At 40.6% G+C, this 12,569-nt stretch overlaps 1 protein-coding gene across 16 annotated transcripts in view; it reads right to left on the bottom strand.

Moving 5' to 3' along the window:
- Positions 1-736: 736 nt before the first annotated feature.
- The window catches only part of CELF4 (CUGBP Elav-like family member 4), a 700,852-nt gene continuing 689,019 nt past the window's right edge, over positions 737-12,569 (bottom strand). For 14 of the 16 annotated variants that reach the window (XM_051804503.1, XM_051804504.1, XM_051804501.1 and 11 more), the window contains one exon: positions 737-2,212. The gene's annotated coding sequence lies outside the window, so the exon portion shown is untranslated. Of the gene's footprint in view, positions 2,213-4,055; positions 4,144-12,569 lie in introns of all 16 variants that reach the window. The other 2 variants (XR_007907278.1, XM_051804500.1) reach the window with 2 other exon arrangements.

Consider the following 12,569-nt stretch of genomic DNA (forward strand, 5'->3'; position numbering starts at 1 on the left):
TTACAGAAGATTACAAGGAGTTTTAGGGAATTGAGAGTGAAAGAGCAGTTGTATGGAACTGCAGCTGCGTTACACATCTGTACTTCCTAGCTGTGGGCTCAGTTTGCTTCAGTCCTTACTCTGGCAAAATGCTCGTTATATCCCCATGAGAGTTTTGGAAGAGTAAGGACTGCACGGTTCGGCCCAATATATAATCAAAATTAACATTAAAAAAACAAAAACAGAAACAAAAAAAAAAAGGAAAAAGAAAAAAAAAAAGAAAAAAGTTCAAGATCGAGATAAAAAATACAAAGAGAAAGAAACAAGAATATTAAACAAGAGTAAAACCAAATAAATAATCAAAAAACAATTATCACACTGCTCAATCGATGCAAACAAGTGTGAGAATGATGTAAATCAAGTTTTAAGACTGTGAAAATAAATTATAATAAATATGATATACTTTAAAATATATGTGTTCTTAAATAATTCATTGTTTTTTCTGAGTCAGATTTTTTAAAGCAATGTCTTATTTTTAACTGCTCTAAAGTCATTTACCAAAGATAAATATCGTGCTTTCATTAAATAGTTTTCCTTGTTTTTTCTCTATCATTACAATTAAAAGTCCTACAAAATATGCAAATTTATTTACAGAAAACAGAGCCAGCATCTTTTTTTTTTTAAACATCCCCCTGTTTTTCAAAATTCCTTGTAAACAGTTTCAGAAATTCTTCAAAGAGATTGTTTCTTTAGTTTATTTTTATGTTTTTTTTTTTTAAGCTTTTTTAAAGATTTTTTGGTTTTTTTTTTCTTTTTTTTGTTTTTTAAGATTAAGGTACTAGGCTAATCCCTTGCCCTGAAGGTTTCTAGAGCAAATATGGAAGCTACTGAAGCATAGGATGATGGGAATTTTGCGGACAGCAGATCATGAAGACATGAAGCGTTTAGCTGTGTTTTGTTGTTCAAGATAGAACTAACGTCTGATAAAAAGACAGCTGTTTTTTTTTTCCCATTTGCATTGTCTACAGAATTGAGTCTTGTCTTGTTTATTTTTTAATAGCTGGAATGCTTGCAGTTAAAAAAGCTGCCAAAATAGCCATTTTTCTCCTTTTTTTCCTCGATAAATAACAGCATCCAACAGCAATTGGCAGAGAGTAGGAATTTATGCTCAATCTAAACTCTACAAAAATTACAGTTCTACAACATCTTTGTTTTTAGCATTAACGCTAACTTCTATGTAGTATTATTTTTTTTTTGCTTTTTTTGTTTTTTTTTTTTTATTTTTATGTTGTCTAATTTTTTCTATTATATAGGTATTTTAAACTTTCTTTTTTTAAATTCTGTACAACTATTAGGATTTTAAATGGGGAGAGTTAGAAGCATTTACAAACCTTTTTGTTTTCCATTTAATATCAACCATCTTTCCTTTCTCTTTTTCTATGCCTTTTTATGTACTTATTTATGTATTTATTTATTTACTTTTTTTTTTGCTTTTCATAGATATCCATCTTACCTGCCTTTAACAACGCAATCCTTGCGTATTATACAGAAAACCATATGAAAGCTTCATAGACTCTAATTAATGTATAACCAAAGAACCTCCCAAAGTATCAAAGAACTATTATCTTGCCGTTTTAAAAGCATTTAAGCATTTGATTTTTTTTTTTTTTTAATTTTACATATTTCATATAATCGCTCTCAAAAACTGTTTTAGGAACAGCTCAGAGAAAAGGAAAGAACTTCCATATTTTACATACAGCTACAAGTCTGCGGTAAAAAGTTTTGTCCTTTGGTCCCTATATAGCTAAGGAATGACAGATAAAGATGCTCAGTGACTGTTACCACGGGTTCTCGCATGGTAACCGCATCCTTGGTGGCAAACAGGCACTCCTTTGCCAGAATCCAGGTTTGCATCTCCTGTTTGAAGAAAAGCCGCTGTGGTGATATCAGTGTCTCTTCAGAAATCCCGGTTGAATCTTCCTCCTGTTCTGATTTTACTTATGTGTTTGTTTGTTTTCAAGCGCATGTCCTTCGAAGTCAGCAGATGTGATACTTTTCTTGAAGAAATGTTACAGTCTAAACAATCAAAGAGAGAATAGGTCTGAAGTCTTCAGCTTGACTGATATTTGCTGATATGTCAAAGGTGTAATCCAACAGTTCACGATTTTTTTTTTTTAATATATATATACTTTTTTTTTTTTTTTTCCTAAATGTGGCCCATTCAGCTGCTGCCCTAAAAAATGAAGAAGATCATTGCAAATTAAATCAAAAAGGGGAGGGGGAAGTAGGGAAGGTGTGGGGGAAATATTTGAGACGGGAGGGGAAAAAAGACCTAAAAATGAAAATGAAATTAAAATCAAGCCTGTTCTTTTGGGCCCAATCCTGCTCCTGTTGAAAGTAATGGGTGTTTTCTTCTCCCTTCAATTGGGACAGGATGGGGCTTCTGCTTTGGTGTTTTGATTTTGGAGGCATTGGCTCTGATTCTGCTCCCACTTGGCATCAACAGAAAGATTCCCCTTGACTTCAGTGGGAACCGGATCAAACCCAAAGTGAGCAAGGTAGTCACGATCATGATAAAGAAAAACACAATTGTTCCTAATAGCAGTAGTAATAAATCAAAATAATATTAGGACATGTCTATGTAAATCTGTATCACTACGTATGTGCAGATAGCGGCATTTTAGTTATTTTTAAGTGCCACTTTACAATGCCAGATCACAATCTTGCTTGGCAGGCTTTTGAGTGTGAAAGGCATCAAGAAAGTGTAGTTCTATATTTTAATGGGGTGCCATCTATGACAGTGTATGAGCTTTCTGTGGAGACGTAGCTGCCAATAACATCTACTCCTTTGTGAATGTCAGCAAGTAGGACTTTGAACAGGCAATTTATAGGAGGTTAAATAAAAAAGGCTGTTGGAATAAACTTATTTTTGAAAAAAAAAATGTAAAGCTAACATTTCTTAAATAAAAAAAAAATTATTTAAAAAAAATAATCATGATCCGACTAGGCTTGACATTTAAGTAGGATGCTTAATCATTAAGGATTAGCTCTTATCTCCTTCTAGCAAGCAGGTTCTTCTTATACACTCGGTGATTTATTACATCAAGAAACTTAGAAACTGCAAAAGGTCCACTCTGGTGGAAAAGTGTCATGCGGAATATCAATCCATGCTGGCAGGTTTTCACACTGTTGGTTCAACAAACAGCAAACCGTACACAGCAGTCTAAACAATTACAACACCAAAAATAATAATATAATAAAAAAATAAAAAACACTCGTCAAGGACCCTTTTTCAGTTGTAAACAAAAAGATGCATTTTGCTTTTTGATCTGGATGGGGTTTTTTCCCACTCAATCCCTCCCTCCCTCTAAGCAAATAATTTTTGCTGGAGTTGCTGCAATACGGCACCTTAGAATTAGGAATTCTTGAAAAGACATACAATGAGGCTTTTCTTGGGGTTGCTTTTTTTTGATTGCTATAGTTTTCAAACTACTGTTACTATCATTACTCTTTTTGGTTTTGGTTTGGTTTGGTTTTGGTTTTGTTATTTTTTTTTTTTAATTTTTAGAAGGTGATTTGAAATATCCTAAGGGGGGAAAAAAAAGGTGTCAATTGAAAAAGGCCCCAATTCTCCGGAAAAAAAAAATAATCACAAGATTTCCAGTGCAAAAAATTAACCACACATTTTTTCTCTCTATTTGTTTTCCAAATTATCTGTAGTTGTAACAATCCCATTTTTTTTTCTAAAGAATTAGGAATCCATCTTTTTTTTTTCCTTCTATGTGACATCTAAAGAAGCATAAAACGCTGACGAGAAATCAAACGACAAATAAAGAAACCACTGCAAGCACCAAAAACGAAACGAAAATGAGCACAGCAAAAAATTGTGGCAGCACAAAGTCAAAAAAGGCACATGTGATCATGACTGGCCAATCATCAACTGATACAACATCCAAGAAAAATGCTTCAATCACGGCACCTGCACGAAACTTGACGGCATGTCATGCAACCAATTCTTAGCTTGTTACATGACGCCATCATGTCACACTTTCAACTTCGAGTTGATTTGAACTTACGGCCTGGGGGACTGTATTCTCCACTTTCATGTCATTACGAGAACTTTTTTCCTAGCTCAGCGCGAGACTGTGGTGGATTTGACTGGCTCTTGGTTGGAATTTGATTGAATGACAAAAGAAGAAAAGATTTTTTATATATATATATTTATATATAGTGTGGAAAAAGGGAAAGGTGGGGAAAGAAGATATATATAAAAATAATAATTAAAAAAAAATGTTACAAACACAGCATCAATTAAAAAAATTCTAATGGAAATACTTGCCATTAAACTATAGAAAATGAAACAAGAATGAGAGCAAAACAAACTAACCGAACGGAAAGAAAAGAAAGGAAGAAGAAAGGAATTAAAAAAAAAAACGAAAAAAAAAAAAAAAGGATGGAGGAGGCCTAGCCAGAGACACACACACATAAAACACACACTTAAATGTAGACACACGGTCAACAGCGAACAGGAACAGAGCGTTATGCAGCGGCTGTTGAGGAGAGCATGCACTGAATGGGTGAGCGCAGACACAGATCGGTTTGCGAAGTCTGGAAAATAAACACATTCACTGCCAACCAGAATGCTTTCGTTAGCACCGGCCTCTCCCACACCACCCCCAGCATCCTGGATGCTTTGCTGGATGGCTAGCCAAAGTCCTCCAGGAGCCTTCCCGTAGCCTCGGATGGGCTCCGGAGCAGGTACCGCTCTAATCTGGTTACATTCAAAGTTTGAAATCGTGGGGGGTGTAATAGGCCAAGAGCTGCTTTGGCTACTGAGAATATTAAAAAAAAAAAAAAAAATAAAAAAAAGCAGCTACTGCTGGTTGCTATATGTCCATTTATCAGTTCACAGGATGGTGGACTCTGAAACAGCAGTGCTGGTATGGTGTGGGAAGCAGACTTGTAGGAGGACTTGGATGAGACGATGGTCCCTAAATCAGCATCATTAAAAGAAGGACATTTACTCTTTTGGCATTTAGCTTTGGCCTGAATTTAAAAGATAATGGAAAATAAAAGGGATAAGAGAAAGAGAGGAGAGAGGAGAGGAGAGGGTTGGAGAGGAGAGGGTCGGAGAGGAGAGATTTGGAGAGGAGAGGAGAGGAGAGGAGAGAAGAGAGAAGAGAAGAGGAGAGGAGAGAAGAGGAGAAGAGGAAGAAAAGAGGAAGAGAAGAGGAAGAGAAGAGAGAGAAGAGAAGAGAAGAGAAGAGAAGAGAAGAGAAGAGAAGAGAAGAGAAGAGAAGAGAAGAGAAGAGAAGAGAAGAGAAGAGAAGAGAAGAGAAGAGAAGAGAAGAGAAGAGAAGAGAAGAGAAGAGAAGAGAAGAGAAGAGAAGAGAAGAGAAGAGAAGAGAAGAGAAGAGAAGAGAAGAGGGCATAAAGGAGAAAAAGAAACAAAAAGAAAAAGAAAAAAAAAGGAAAAAGAAAAAAAAGAAGAAAAAAACCTGCCAGAGGCTGGTTGCTACAATCTGTAGAAACACCCTGTTCCTTCCCTACAAGCAAAAATGTCCCTTTACTGGCCCATAGAATTTTGCCTCAGTAACCACTAAAAATCACTGCACACAATGATACGCTTGTCTCAGTCAGCAGCTCTGCACCCTGTTCCTCAGGTATAGCCTTTCTGTCCCCTTGGCAGGACTCATATCTCTCCTCCCAGCCTTTTTCTGAAAAGTCTGCACACGACTGAAATTTCACCTTGTTTTGGGGTGTCACAAGAATACTGTTGGCAGTTCTGATCCTGAAGTCATGCATGCTGACTAGAGAAAATGGCTTTTTTTTCATTTGTTTGTTTGGGATGTCTTCACTGTTTCTGTGAACTGAAACATGCTTTCTGGCTGCAGCAGCTATGCTCAGCTGGCAAGAGGCGATGCTGAACTAAGCCTCTGATCCAAGCACTGACTTCAGCTCCACACTTTTCCCACAGTTGGTTGCTGTCTTGGTTAAAGCTGCCTCCTCCTTGATGGCTTGGCCCCAAAGTCCTGCCCTTCAGTGGTCTGGAAGTGTCAACCTGAGCTTCCTGGGGTTTGAGTGAAGACAATAGACTGGTACTCCCGAGGCAGATGCAAGATCTGTGTCTACGGTTATTTCACAAGCCAACAGAGAGAAAACTATCTTTTTCAAGAAGGCCCAGGTTAGAATTGTTGTCATTTGTGTCCCCAGGTACCTAAGAGTAAGTAGTGTCAGCTATGCAGCTTCTGGCTGTGCATGAGGAAGAGAAACAGGCTTCTAGGATCTCTCTTACCCCTCTGGGCTTTCTGGTCATGTCATAATACAGGAAAACAAGCAGCTGGGACAGGAAGGACGTCTGTCAGCACCACAGCAAGACCTATCTCTTTCCTTACCTCAGCTGTGCCAGCAGGAAAAGAAAGGGTTAACAGGCTTTGCTTCCCTGAATAGACCAAGGAGGCAACAGGAATGGGAGACATCTGTTGGAACAAACACCATCCTGCTCTATTTCTGGAAGTAGCAACAACATGCATCTCCTGTCTGGGGTTGGAGTATGGGATAACACCGTCTGCCAGGTCAGGGGTAGGAGCTCAGTGGACAATGGGTTTACACGTGGATGCTAGACCCAGGCTGAGAAGAGGTTCTTTGGCATAACCTTACTGGGGAAAACATTTTATGTGCACAATGGGAAGGACCAGGCTGGTCTGTCAGTGACCACTGCTTTGCAGGTGACACAACCATCCCTCTGACTGTCCTCCACAGACACCCTCAGACACTGGATGAAACACACATGCACACACACACATATATATGTACAAATGAAGGATTAGGACTTGCTGAGGCTAAAAGAACAACAAAAAACACTTGAAAATGTTCTTTCAAACAAAAGTTACATGTGGTCATCCTCTCTGCCTAACTTGGGTCTGTATTTCAAGCACCAAATGAAAGCTGTCCTTCTAAAGCAGGGGTCTACAGCATCTACCCAGTCAGTGAAAGGGAGAAGACCCTTTGGCAGTCTCCAGGGACATGTCCAAGAACTTGTTCCACTGAGCAAACTACAACCAAATAAATCGGGCAAATGCCCAGTTTCTTTGAATCACAGAAGTGGGGCCTGAGACTGTTCTCCTTGAACATTGGATAGACATAATGGCTTGAAGTTTTAAAGATGGGATTCAAGATGAAGACACCTCCATCTGAGCAGATCACTCTAAGCCAGTATTAGTGGAGACACAGAGGGACAGTAGGAACCAATTCATTTATCCTCAGGGACTGTTCCAGATGAGACTGTGAGTCACGGCCACAAAGAGCTGGTATCTCTCATATTACAATGAGGACCTTGACTGACTAACTGTGAAGGAGACAGCTATGGTGTAGGTCTATACCATCAGGGGAAATGAATCTCAGTTAAAGCCTTGGTTAGACAAACATAAATCTAGTCATGTCCTTGTAACCTGTGCTGTCAGCAAAGTAGTCCTAATGCTACGAACATCTCTGTTGCGGGGGAGCTTTTCACAGCAGTTTCTGATTGGACTGTAAGGATAATCTCTGGATTGTAGGACACATTCAGTGCCCATGTGCTGAGGTACTGGGTACTGAGGGAGCTGGTGTAGGTTCTCATAAAGCAGCTCTCCATCATTTATCATCAGTCCTGGGTAACTGGGGAAGTTCCAGTTGATTTAGGTTAGCCAGTGTGATGCCCATGCACAAGAAGGGCCAGAATGAAGGAGGATCCAGGGAACTACAGGTCTGTCAGTCTGACCTCGATGCTGGGGACGGTCATGAAGAGATCATTCTGAGTGCCATCACACAGCATGTACAGGAGAACCAGGGGATCAGGCCCAGCCAGCAGGGGTTTAGGAAAGGCAAGTCCTGCTTCACCAACCTGGTCTCCTTCTATGACAAGGTGACCTGTTCAGTGGATGAGGGAAAGGCTGTGGATGTTGACTTCCTGGATTTCAGTAAAGCCTTTGACACAGCATTCTCCTGGAGAAACTGGCTCCTTATGGCTTGGATGGATGCTCTGTTCCCTGGCTAAAAAACTGGCTGATGGCTGGGGCCAGAGAGTGCTGGTGCATGGAATTATATTCAGCTGAGGCCAGTCACTAGTGGAGTTCCCCAGGAGTCAGTACTGGGCCCAGTGGGAGGCTGAGGGGAGACCTTATTGCTGTCTGCATGAAAGGGTGTTGAAGACAGGTGGCAGTCAGTCTCTTTTCCCAGGTAACAAGAGACAGAACAAGAGCCAACAGCCTCAAATTGCATTAGGCGTGGCTTAGATTGGATATTAGGAAAAATTCCTTCACCAAAAGGGTTGTTGAGCACTGGAACTGGATGCCCAGGGATGTGGTGGTGTCACCAGCCCTGGAGGTATTTAAAAGTTGTGTAGATGCAGTGCTTGGATCCACAGTTTAGTGGTGGACTTGTCAGTGCTGGGTTAATGGTTGGACTCAGTGTTCTTAGAGGTTTTTTACCACCTAATATATGCTATGACTCTATGATGCCCTTGCAGCAGGCAGATGACCTAAGAGGTGTGCGCAAGATGTTGCACAAGCCCAACAGAACCGAGACTGTATGGTGAGTGCCACAGCACAGGAGCTGTCACTATATATCTGCTAAGCTTGCAAATGCAGCCAACTTTAGGAGCAAGCTTGCTGTGTGCCTTCACAGGACCACACAAACCGTCCAGCGCTGTCACCATCATGGGGAGCTACCAAGTTGAAATTCTTCTTCCTCTGCAGAAATCTACTGCCTCCAATTCCTCGTCATTTCTGCCATGTCTCTCCCCTGAGTCCTTGTTACTCAAGTCTCCACTGATCATCTCTACCTCTTTATTCTTTTCTTGGAGGTGAGAAGCCTCTCCCTGAAGAAATCCAAGGGCCCTCACTTCTTCCGGCACCAAAGTGGCAGCCTCCTCTGCTCACACTTAAGCCTCTGATCATGGCATATGCACACTTCTTCACCTTTATGCAGTGCACATTATTCTCCGTTTAGTTACAGACACATATGTGCCTTTGCATTCCACCCAAAATCACCGTCAGGATCCTGACCTTCTCTCTGCTGGATCCTGTGCCCAAGCACACCTACTGGAAGGAACTGGAGATGTTTTTTTCTACAGGTGGCAGATCTTCACAGCTATTGCCTCTGAAGCTAATCAATATTATTAAAATTCCAGCCCGTGTTTTTCTCCCTTACCTTTTGTCCTGTTTCTATAGCAATTTCAATCTCTGTTTTTGTCTCTGTGTTAACTTGCTTCCAAAGCTGGATGGCTCTGCTTTTCCTCTGCCTCAGCCCTCCTTTTGACTGCACCCCAATACTAACCCACACAGATCCCCCTCTCCCCAGCTCCTGGCCAGACTGCCTGCAGAGCTGGATAAAGGAGGCAGGGCTCTCCAAAACAGACTCCATCCCTATGACAACCCCTTTTAAGGCTGTTTTGGAAAGTCCAAGATCAGGAGACCAAATATCTTAGAGTGGGAAGGGCAGTGCAGTGAAGGGGAATTTGCATCCATGCTGGGATTGAAAGAAGCCTGATAATTTATACTAGACAACAACACATTTACCTGGACTCTTGGGATGCTATTTTTGGGAGGGGGGGGAGGAAGAATGCTTTTGTCAGATGCTTCGATTCTAACATCTGAAGGTTGAAGAGGAGACAGATTGTATATATGAATCTTTATATACATGAATATGCACACAAACATGTCCTACATATGTATATGTACAGAGGTATTACATATACATATATATTAGCAGAGACAAATACACATACACAGACAGAGAAGCCAATGTGATCTAACAGGGAGATGGGAGTCCAGCATTTCAAATGCAAATGTTTTCTGTATTTTTTTTTTGTTAATATGCTTGATGACCCTGCCTCATTTTTCTAATTTATAAATTTAAGGTGATGATAGAAATTAGCTCTTAAATTGCAATGCCCTTCTTTCAAATAATTGTATGACTTACTTGCTGTGCAGTGTTGTTACTAGGGTTGCTCTCATTTAACTATGTTACATTAAAAGCTAGTTGAAAAATGACAATTATTTTCCAGGGGAAAATTGTCATTATTTTGGCTTTCTTTCCTGTGAACATTTTAGTTAATAAACAAAACAAATCTGGGGTGGGGGAGGTGGCCAGAGAAATAGATTAATTTTTGCCTTTTTTTTTAATCAATCTGAAAACCAGTCCAATTTTAACAGGAATTTAGTGTTTTGAAGCCAATATTTTTAATCAAGATAGGTTTTTTTTTTTATTATTTTTTTTTCCTGTCTGCATTTCTTTTTTAATCTACTAGAATGAAAATTTGTTGTGGAAACATCCAGTTTGGTCAAAATGTCACTTTTTGGTCACCCACTCCTCCCCCAGCTGGTTTGATGAAAAATTGTCAAGCAGCAATAGCTGTGTCACCTCTGATTTATCTATTTTTCTAGAGCCATTAGTCTCAAGCAGCGGATGAAAAAGCACCACAAAGGAGCAGCTGCTCCTGGAGGAGCCATCCCGGATGGTCAGAAAATGTCACTGGCTCCCTGAGTGGTGTTGCCTTTTCTCACTCTGTCCCCAAGCAGTGGCAGAAGAGGTGGTCACAGTGTGGTGAGGATCACAGTGAGGTGGGAGGCATCTCAAAAGAGACGTGAAGGTGTGTGACAGGAGGAAAGGCTGGGCTGGGCAGAATGGGGGTGCAGGGTGGGCTGGTGCAGGAGGGGGCTGGCACCAGGGTTGCTGCTGGGAGCAATTAAGGGCTTGGTAAGGGCTGAGTGGTCACAGCCCTATTCACCTTCTTCAGCCACATCCAGAATTTACTTGCTCATGCAAACATAGCTGTAAGCTCTGTTCCTCTCTCAGCTGTGTTTTGCCAACCAAGAGCTTTGCAGGCAAAGATCAGTGCAATGAACTCAGGTCATTTTGAGAAGCAGAGTGGTAGTGATGGTAAAGGTCAAATGAATGCCATATGGCTACTTTTCCAGCAAAGCCTGAAGCCTCTTTCCCTCCTGATGGCCATCTCAGTGGGTCCTGTGCCCTGAGGAGCATTTCTCCTGCCTCATAAGGAGTGCTCACCCCTGCTTTTGCTGCAGGTGAACATTAGGTGAGAGAGAAAATTAGTCTTGGTGGTAGCTGCCTTTCTGCACATAATGAAAGGTTCTTTATTACAAGGGGGCCTCAAGGAGTTTACTATCTCCTGAGCATTGTTCCAACAGTTTAATTAAAAAAATGTACATGGCTGAGAACTAAGTCTAATTGGGAAGCTGTAAGAAAGCCTCAGTGCCCACTCTCTTCTGGTGCCTTTATAGAGTGATTAGAGCTTATCAAAATGCTGATGAACCCAGCGCTACACTCTCCTGTTTTTGTTGCTGACAGTTAGATTGGGATGCTCACTCTCCTCTTCCTTTCCTCACCATCCTCCTGGGATGATCTCAAGACCCCAGACAAACCCAGCTGATGGATCTCAGCAGGTACGATTAAGGTGCCTGTGACCTCCTGGTAGGTTGCCTGATACATCCTGCCTGGGGCTCAAGTACCTGACACAAGACACAATAGCCCACAGCTGTCTGCCAGGCTCTGGGGTAAGAATTTGGTCTGTAGTTGCTCACCAGGTACAGGAAAGATGTGTTGGAGTGGTGTCTGTGTGGGGTTGCATCCAAGAAAGAAGGAGACCCCAGCTCTTCTCCCTGCCTGAAATCCCTGTCAGGGTCCTCAGTGAGTCTCCCAAAGCTGGTCCTGTGCCATATATATACTGGGACTGTTCCCCAGAAGTGAGACTTCACTCTTCTTCTGCCAAGCCTGTTCAGCACCTCGCCTAGCTGCTGTACCCCTCTAAATCAGAATGCAGCCAGGAACACATACTCCCAGCTTGCAATACTCAATTACTCCTTCTGATATTTTATTTTTTTTGCCTGCAGCTTCAAATTACCTTCAAGGTGCACAGTGCAATTAGCTAAAAATATTTCCTGCTTCGTTTTAATTGCACTAAAACTCTAATGTACCTCCAGCGAGGAGCAGTTAGGTGGAAACTGGTGCCCCAAATATTTCAAATTGATTAAAGCCCAGGATGATTCAATAAGCTTATACAGTTCTATTAATTATTAAATGTTATTAATTTTTTGTTAAAAAGCTCAAAAACATTCTTGAAGCCACATTCTGCATGATGCTTCTGAATGAAGATATTTTCACTGAGATTATAACTCTTTCTGAGTTGGAGAAAGATAAGGCAAGAATTCCTCCATATAATTGGAGCAGTTTCCATCTGAAGAATTCACATCACTCTGCAAATTTTAGTATCTCAGAGTTTGATTCTGAAAACACTTATGCATGTGACTTGTGTCTGTGACTCATTTCAGTGCTATAGCTGAGGTATTTATATGGTCCTAATTTAGAGTTGTAGCACATTTTTGTTCCAAACCTTTCTTAGTGGAAAATGCAGGTGATCAGTCAAAAATTATGATTGCTTAAAAAATAATCAAAAACTTTTTGTCTGAGAACTTAAAAAGAAATCAAAGACAAAACAATTTTTTTGGGGAAAGCACTGAAAACCAATGTTCTGATTCCCATGATGTCTGGTTCATAAGATTACTTCAATGTACTTTCCAAAGAGTATTGAA

This window comes from Manacus candei, unplaced genomic scaffold (assembly GCF_025592945.1).
Source record: "Manacus candei isolate 608988 ecotype Guabito, Panama unplaced genomic scaffold, ASM2559294v1 h1tg000061l, whole genome shotgun sequence".
Lineage (NCBI taxonomy): Eukaryota > Metazoa > Chordata > Aves > Passeriformes > Pipridae > Manacus > Manacus candei.